At 39.6% G+C, this 7,862-nt stretch overlaps 1 long non-coding RNA gene across 1 annotated transcript; it reads left to right on the forward strand.

Moving 5' to 3' along the window:
* Positions 1 to 5,214: 5,214 nt before the first annotated feature.
* LOC113604338 (uncharacterized) lies at positions 5,215 to 7,190 on the forward strand. The gene is made up of 2 exons (XR_003426224.2): positions 5,215 to 6,300; positions 6,560 to 7,190. It is a non-coding gene; the product is annotated as an uncharacterized LOC113604338 (long non-coding RNA).
* The last annotated feature ends 672 nt before the right edge of the window (positions 7,191 to 7,862 follow it).

The following is a 7,862-nucleotide window of genomic DNA, read 5'->3' on the forward strand; positions in this document are numbered from 1 at the left end:
AAGCAAAAATGATTATAGAATCTACAGCGGGAATGCTCTTTTAAAAAAGTGATCAATTATTTTGTAGTTCTCTGCAGTAATTTGCAAGATGCTCCTTTGGAAGAGCCCCCAGGGAAATGCCACCTGATATTAAAACCCCAAAGCTTATAAATGATCATGCAATGAAGGGATGAGAGAACTTGGCTGGGCAAACTGGATGGGGCTGGTTAATATCCACCAAGCCTGTCTTATTGAGTACAGGCATTAAGTGGGCTATTCTAGGAGCCAGCAACTTTTTCATTGGTGTGGAGGTGTAGGGTGGGAGATGAGCAAAGGTAGTCCTAGAAACTGTCCACAGTCCACAGTCCAACTGTCCACAGTCCAGAAACTGGGCGGTGCCATGGAATGATGGATTATGTGGCATTCAAGTAAGAAGTTATATCCAGCAGGATGTGCTAATGGTAAAACAAGGCATGATGTGCCCATGAGTCCTGGAGGTGAAGATGAGGTCAGAGTCTGAAGTGTTTGACACAAGAGAGGGGTCTACTATTGTGGAGTTTCAGCTAAAGGAGCTAGGTGCCTCACATGGCTGCGGAAACACCAAGGTACAGCCAGCATCACAAGACAGGGTGGTCCCAACCTCTACTTAGATGAGTTGGGTTATACAAGTAGGTATCAAAATTTGGAAGTAGTTAGGCAGGCCTGGAAAGATTGGGGTATCCTCACCTATCTTATCACATGAGAGATTAATCTTTGCTATGAATTATTCATAATTATCCTTGAGCAAATAACAATATTTCTTAGTGGGTATTGGAAGGTTTGCAGGGCAAGATCCTCCTATTTCTCCATGGCTGTGTCCCATTCGTTCTTATTCCTTACTAATTTTGGTCCTCATTCTACTCATATGGAACAGTCTCAAAAGCTTGTATAAGATGTAACTTCATCAGAATATCCTTCTTGCAAAAGGTTTGGAACTGTATTTAATCTGCCAAGGTAATAGGTTTAACTGAAACACAGCTGACTTAACCAGCCTACTAAGCTATTATATTTGCATTTTATATTGAACATGCCCCTAATATTCTCTTTATTAGATGAAATTGACATTTCCGTATGACGGTAAATGCTAAACTGTGAATAGCTTTCATGAGGGTTTTGCTTCATCATTTCCGTAATTCTATAGGCATAGAAAAAGATCACAATGAATACACGTAAGCATCCAACACAATGCTTTTTGCAGTATAATCTGTTCAGTTGCTTAATTTGGATTTATGCAACATCTCACTTATCCAGAATTCAACCATTCAGCAGCTACCTTACTTGTCTAGACTTAATTGAAAATAAAAGCCCTATGAAAGACAGGAGAGTTGTTGCTGAAGTGACATGTATGGAAGTCCCTTGAACATTCAGTCTCAGTTGGATGTGAAGTTCCCTCCAAGTACCAAATTTGAATGGTACACTGATAGCCAGGAGTTCTCTCAGGTAATGGCATCATGTAAGGCTGCCCTCCCTTGAAAGGAATAGTTGTGCAAGCAGAAGTTCTGTGCAAGCAGAAGCTGAGCTCTTAGATCTTTTTTAGCATGGGATACTCTTGAAGGTATGTTGGCCCCTGTGAGGAACAGGAAATGGCATCAGTGGTCCAATAGAAGTTGGTGCTTCTAGTCTGAAATTCTTGGTTTCTAGGACATCTCTTTAATTCAGCTGCCACTTCTTTAGAGGGTACATGACAATATCTGAATTGAGAAGTGGAAAACAGAGAGCTCCAGGACTTTGCCAGGCAACAGTGCCTGTAATTTAGTAGCAGCCTCCACAGAAATTTCCATACTCATGGGTGTGGCTAGAGAACTATGGAAAGATCTATTGGGAGCATACTTAAGTGGCAGATGAAGAAATCTTCTAGAAAAGTATTTGTCTTGAGGAGAAGGTCAGGCATATAAACTTGATTCCAGAAGAAAGACAGGGTAATCAACAGAGTGGTTGGATTTGGGGCACAGGATATCCTCCACTGTGAAGATGATCCCTCACTCCTCCTTCTTCCAGGCCAAAGCCCAGGACACAGGGCTGAGTCTCAGTGACAAGTAAAAAGCTCATGAACTAATTTCACACAGAGCCTTTTTGAGTGGTGGGACATGGGAGCCAGGAGCACGTGGGGATCAAGGCAACTGAGTGCAGAACAAAAGTCAGAAATTTCAACCTGAAGTAGACATGGGTGCTCATGCCTTACCAGTCCCAGCTTCAGCAGATTCCCCTTAGTGACTGGCATAGTGATGTGGGATATCCCCAGCTTTTGCAGTAAGGAAAAGCTGGCAGAAAGCAATGCCACCAGCTGTGGGAATAACTGGAGGAAGTGCTTTTGCCTGGATAGCAGCCATATACCCTCATAGCAGCTGTGACAGTGGCAGCATGAGGCACACTCACAAAGCCTGAAATGCAGCAGAGGACTCAGATCAGGAGGGACAGAGAGGACTTAGGTAAGCACACATGACATCTCCCCCCCACTGGATTACCTCCTAGAACACCTGAGGGAGATTTCGAGTGAAATTAGAGGTTCTACAGTTACAGGTGGATGTTAAAGCCACACACATCAACATGGCCCTAGTTCCACATTGGCATGACCTGAAATTGGCTATCTCAGCAACCTAAGCTTGGAAACTCTGTGAATAAAGGATGGATATCAGAAACATGACATCAGAGGTGGTCAGACTCTATTCTATTGCACATGAGAACTGATTTAGAAGCTTCTGTCTCCATTTCCCCCAAAGCTAATAGCAGTTACTACATTGTTCTTTAAGTATTGAGTTACTCATCTCTCTCTTCTAGTGAGCTGTAAGCTCATCAAAGAAAGGGACTATATTTTATTCATCTATAGATTCCCACTACTTAACACTGTGTCAAGCAAATAGCAGACACTTAATCAACGTTTTTTGGATGAACAGGTAAATATGTGAATAAATCAAGAGATGTCACAAATGAGATGGCAATCTGTGATAAGATTATGTAAATAAATAAGGATCATATCCCACGACATTGTGTGGAAAGAAGTGGAAGACCCCATCCAGAGCCGTCCAAGGCTGGAGTGAGTTCAGGGGAATATGTATAGTCCAAAGCTGGCTACTATATGGGCTCTTTCAGAACCTCCTGGAACCTCAGTAGATTGTAGTCTCTAGTCGTGATCTAAGTGTTCCAAAACAGGTCAACACAACTCTGCAATGATCATACAGGGTGTCAGTTCCATACACAATAATTGAGGGTCTTGATAAAGAAGTAAAAGAGAAAGAAAAGTAAGCGTCCTACAAGATGAGAAGGAATGGCAGATGAACTTGTGCCACCTCTAGATCCATAAACTTCAAAAGGGCTGGGTCCTTGGCCTTGGACCATGATTGGATATGCTCCAGTGGGATATGCACCTCAGGCAACCGTGGGTTGTGGACAGAGCACAAGACCACTCCCCTGCGCTCTTCCCTGAGAATGTAGTGAGAAGATCCACTCCTCTGTGAACAATCCTAGGCTTCTTAGCTAAGGTTTTGTGGTAATGGTTCTGGTGAAGGTGGCACCTTGGCCAGGTGACCTTCAATGGCTGACAGGTGGTCATTTGTCTCTTGATTCCAAGCCCCGGAGTCGTGACATTCTAGGAGGGAGCTGATCCACACTGGTCCATGGAGGTCCCAGAAGTTAAGTGTCCTGAATACCAGGGCCTGATGGTGATCACTGGGCTCTGGCTTCTTCCTCACAGCCAGGGGCTTGGAGGAAGGAAGCTTAACCAAAGAAGGACTCTTAAGTCATAGATTTAGGAGTCTGTATTTCCAAGCAGGATTTCTCTACAGCTACATTTGGAGCTGTGAGCACAGGGCTCAGGAGTCTGGAGGCAAATGGATTAGGAATACAGAAACCAGGCTGATTGGCTCCTTAAGTAGCCAGCTGGGTCACTACCACCCATTGAGCCCTGAGATGCTGTGGGTGGTGGAAGGCTTTAGCAGCTTGATTATACTTCCAACAGCAGGGTGGGGAGGGTGTTTCCTTGCTATACAGATCTCTTGATTAATCTATACTTACTGTTAATTCTACCTTATTTATTTAAGAGAGAGAGCCAGAGAGCAAGAGAGCCATAACAACACATTTTCCTTTTAAATGCTTGTATTTTTTATAAGTGCATTTATTTATGTATTTATGTATTTATTTATTTGTAATCTCTATGCTCATCATGGGGCTGGAACTCATGACCTCTAAGTCGACCAGGGCTCCCTGAATGCTTGTATTTTAAAACAAATCTATATACTCTTTAGGTATGACATTCTTAAAATAAGTATCATGAGGTATACTTTTCCACTCTTAGAACTTGCAATGCCTTCAGTTCCTGGAAATTAGGATTTACACAAACCAGTAATTTTAAAATGGTTCCTTTGTTCTTGACTGGTTAAGAAACTGATGGCTATAGACATTTTCATAATATAATATTTAACATTTTCAGAACGGAAAAATCCCTCTATACTAAATTGACATATATGCATATTTGCTTCAAGTTTTCCATTCACAAAGTGTGAGTGTGTGTGTGCATGTATATATTTGTATTTAATAGTCTGTGTATATATGTACATGTGTGTTTGTGTGTGTGCACACATATGTATGTATACTGTGTATATGATGTGTCTGTGTGTATATTTATATGTGGAGTATGTGTGTGTGTGTGTGTGTTGTGGGTCAAGGGAGGCTATAATAGACATCTTCTCCATGTGGAGTATACACTAGAATGAAGTGTCTGCTTTTTTGGATCATTTAAGGGCAGAAATCTTGCATCTCATCCTTACATTGAAACGAAGTTTTTTTTTTTTTTTTTTAAAACTGAAAACTACATTTTTATTCCAAAAGATTGAGTAGAATAGTACTTTAAAAATAATTTTAGTGATTTAAATTGAAGGCCCTGAAAAAATTCCCATCCATGGTTCGAATCTATTTTCTGGCCCAGAGCCCAAAGCGTTTCATTAGATTGAGAATTGGATACAATTTCATTTACTTTAAGCTTTTGCTGCTCAGGATTTTGTTCTTCAGAGACGAGCTAACAAGTGTCGATGGCCATGTTGGCCTCAATAATAGATCTCCTTTTCTTGAATGATCTATTTCAGTTGCATTATTATCATTTCAAGATGGCCTTGTGCTTACAGACACATTCTCAGTGAACATAACAAGAATGCTGATATTTCCTCTATGTGGTTTGCCTCTTCAGTTAGTAACTTTGTTTGGAGAAAACATCCTCAACTTATTTTCCACAAAGCCATTTGCAAAAGAGAGGTTATCTAAAGAATTCTCTTCCATATTGTATTCTTGTTATTACTAAAGAAGATTTTGTCCTATAAACCATACTGAGATTTTTAAAACCGTTTTAAGCAGTAATTAATGAAAATTTTGTTGTCTTTTCAATAAACAGAACTGACATATCAGTAAGAAATAGATAACCCACAGAAAAATGGGCAGATGACTGGAATAGTGACTTCACACACAAAAGGAAATCCAAATGGCCAATCAGTGCTCAGATTCACTGGAATTAAGGAGACGCAAAATGAACTACAATGAGAGACACCTCCTACACCCCCCTGGCTTGGCAAACATTGAAGTCCGACAATAACAAGTGTTGGCATGGGTGCAAAGAACAACGGATACTCATGCATTGCTGGTGGGATTGTAAAGACACTAGTTTGGAAAATAGTTTTGCGTTAATTAGTAAAGCTGAAGAGATGCACTCCCCCTGACATCCCCCTAAAATCTCTTCCAATAACTTTAAAAAGTGGCTCCCAAAGTATGGCCCCTATTCTTAGCTGGTAGCATCAGCATCACCTGGGAACTTCTTAGAAATATAAACTCTCAAATGTAACCCCAGTTCCACTGAATCAGACACCTGAGGGTGGAGCCTTGTCATTTGTGAACCATCTGGGTGATGGTCATGAACTTTCAAGTAGAAGAAGCACCACCTGAGAGAAATTTGTGAGCATGGGTACAGGATACATGATAAAAATGTTCACAGTAGCAACCACGTATCCATCAACAGGAACACAGTCCCTTCTATTTATACAATGGAATATTACACTAAAATACATGCATTAAAAATGAATGCATTCCATGGATAAAACTTATGGTCAGTCATTATGTTGAAGAAAAGAAGCAAAACACAAATGAAAAAAAAAAAACCTTGAAGAGAAGAAAGGAATTGATTACCATAAAATCCAGGAAAATGCTTATCAGTATTGGAGAAGGAAGGAAGTATGATCAAGAAGGAGCTTGCAGTGGAGCTGGAGTTTATGAGCGGCTGACAATATTCCCTGTTTTGACCTGGTAGGTGATTACATCTTCCTTGACTTTATGATTATACTATAAACTCTATATATGTGCTTTTCCAAATATATATTGCCTTTTACAGTGGAAATAAATTTTTGTGTCTATCAAAGCTTTCAACGTTGCTACCAAAATCAAATTTAACCAAATTATAACCTGCCTACCTTTGTAAGTCTGCTTGATTCTCCTTCCCATTATAAGAAGCTCCTCCATAACATTACTACTTCTGTTCTTTTTTTTTTTTTATGTCTTCTTGCAGGGGAAAGAGAGTTGGGGACAGACTCGAAGATGACTATCAGCCAGAGTCATTATCCCTTCTTCTCCCTAAATGTGTAGACTAGTCGAAAAGCAACCAGGCTTCTCAGTAAGCGAGGTTAATATCACCCACGTGATCCAAGGTTCTGCTCCCACTTTTGACTTTGTTGTTTATTTGCAAACTTCTTTAGTGATTGCTGTTAGACTGGATTCATGCACAGTTAGAAGGGAAGAAATAACACATTAGTTCTTCCAAATATAATAGTGATGGTACAGATGCTGGTTGGATCATACTTGAATTGTCTGAGTTTAAAGCAGAAGGTACTTCTCAAACAATTTTAAAGTCAGGTCCTTATTTTTCTTTTGTTTCAATTAGGACAGGTGTACCTTGGCCACAGGTCTACGGTGATTGAATTGATAGCTATTTATCCTACATGGATAATATCATTCTTTTGTCAATAGTAATGATCATGTGAGTATGAACACATAAAAAATATAGCTATATATTATGATACAACATACCAAGCACAGTGTTTGTACAGAGTAGGTGCTCAGTGAACACTCAACTGATATAAGCAGATCTGTCATATAAAAATATGTCTAAAATACAAGTATTATTATAAATTGTTATATAATTTAGCTGTCTAATTTTTCTGGTGTGTGTATTTATTATTATGTGAATATTTGTATATGGCATAAAATTAGCCATTTTTGGTGTGCATTTCAGTGGCATTAATTATATTCACAATGCAACCATCTAGCCACCCGGTTTTCACCCTCATTTTAATGCCTTTGTTAGAATCGACTTTGGTATTTCAAATTGCTTTCTTAAAACTTCCTCTAATACAGCCGCTCCCTCTTCCTACACTTTATCTTTTGCCATCTTTGCCAGGTCCTTGGTCTCTTTTACAGCCTGAATCATGTGTGTTATCTCATATGTGGGGGACCAGATTTCTGTGTCAAGAGGACTTTCTTTCCTTCTTCAGCTCAGCTTACAGTTGTCCAATAGTAGAAGCTGTTACATTAAACTATGGAGAATTAAAACAAAAAAAAATCCATTCTTACTAGGAAAAATGTAGACTCTTGGTTTCAGAATCCTTTGGGACCCATCATGGGTTATCTAAAGTACCAAAAATTATTAGCCTGATGTCTTAGTGGAAGTACTCAGGATATTAATTCACCAGTTGTATATAATTCCCAAGTTAGTCTCTCGTGCCAAACAGTGACTAATTAAGCTGTGGATAATGTCATGCTGCAAGAGTGATAAAACAATAATGATGGTGATAATAACAATAGCTAACACTGAG

Source organism: Acinonyx jubatus, chromosome E2 (assembly GCF_027475565.1).
Source record: "Acinonyx jubatus isolate Ajub_Pintada_27869175 chromosome E2, VMU_Ajub_asm_v1.0, whole genome shotgun sequence".
Taxonomy (NCBI): Eukaryota; Metazoa; Chordata; class Mammalia; order Carnivora; family Felidae; genus Acinonyx; species Acinonyx jubatus.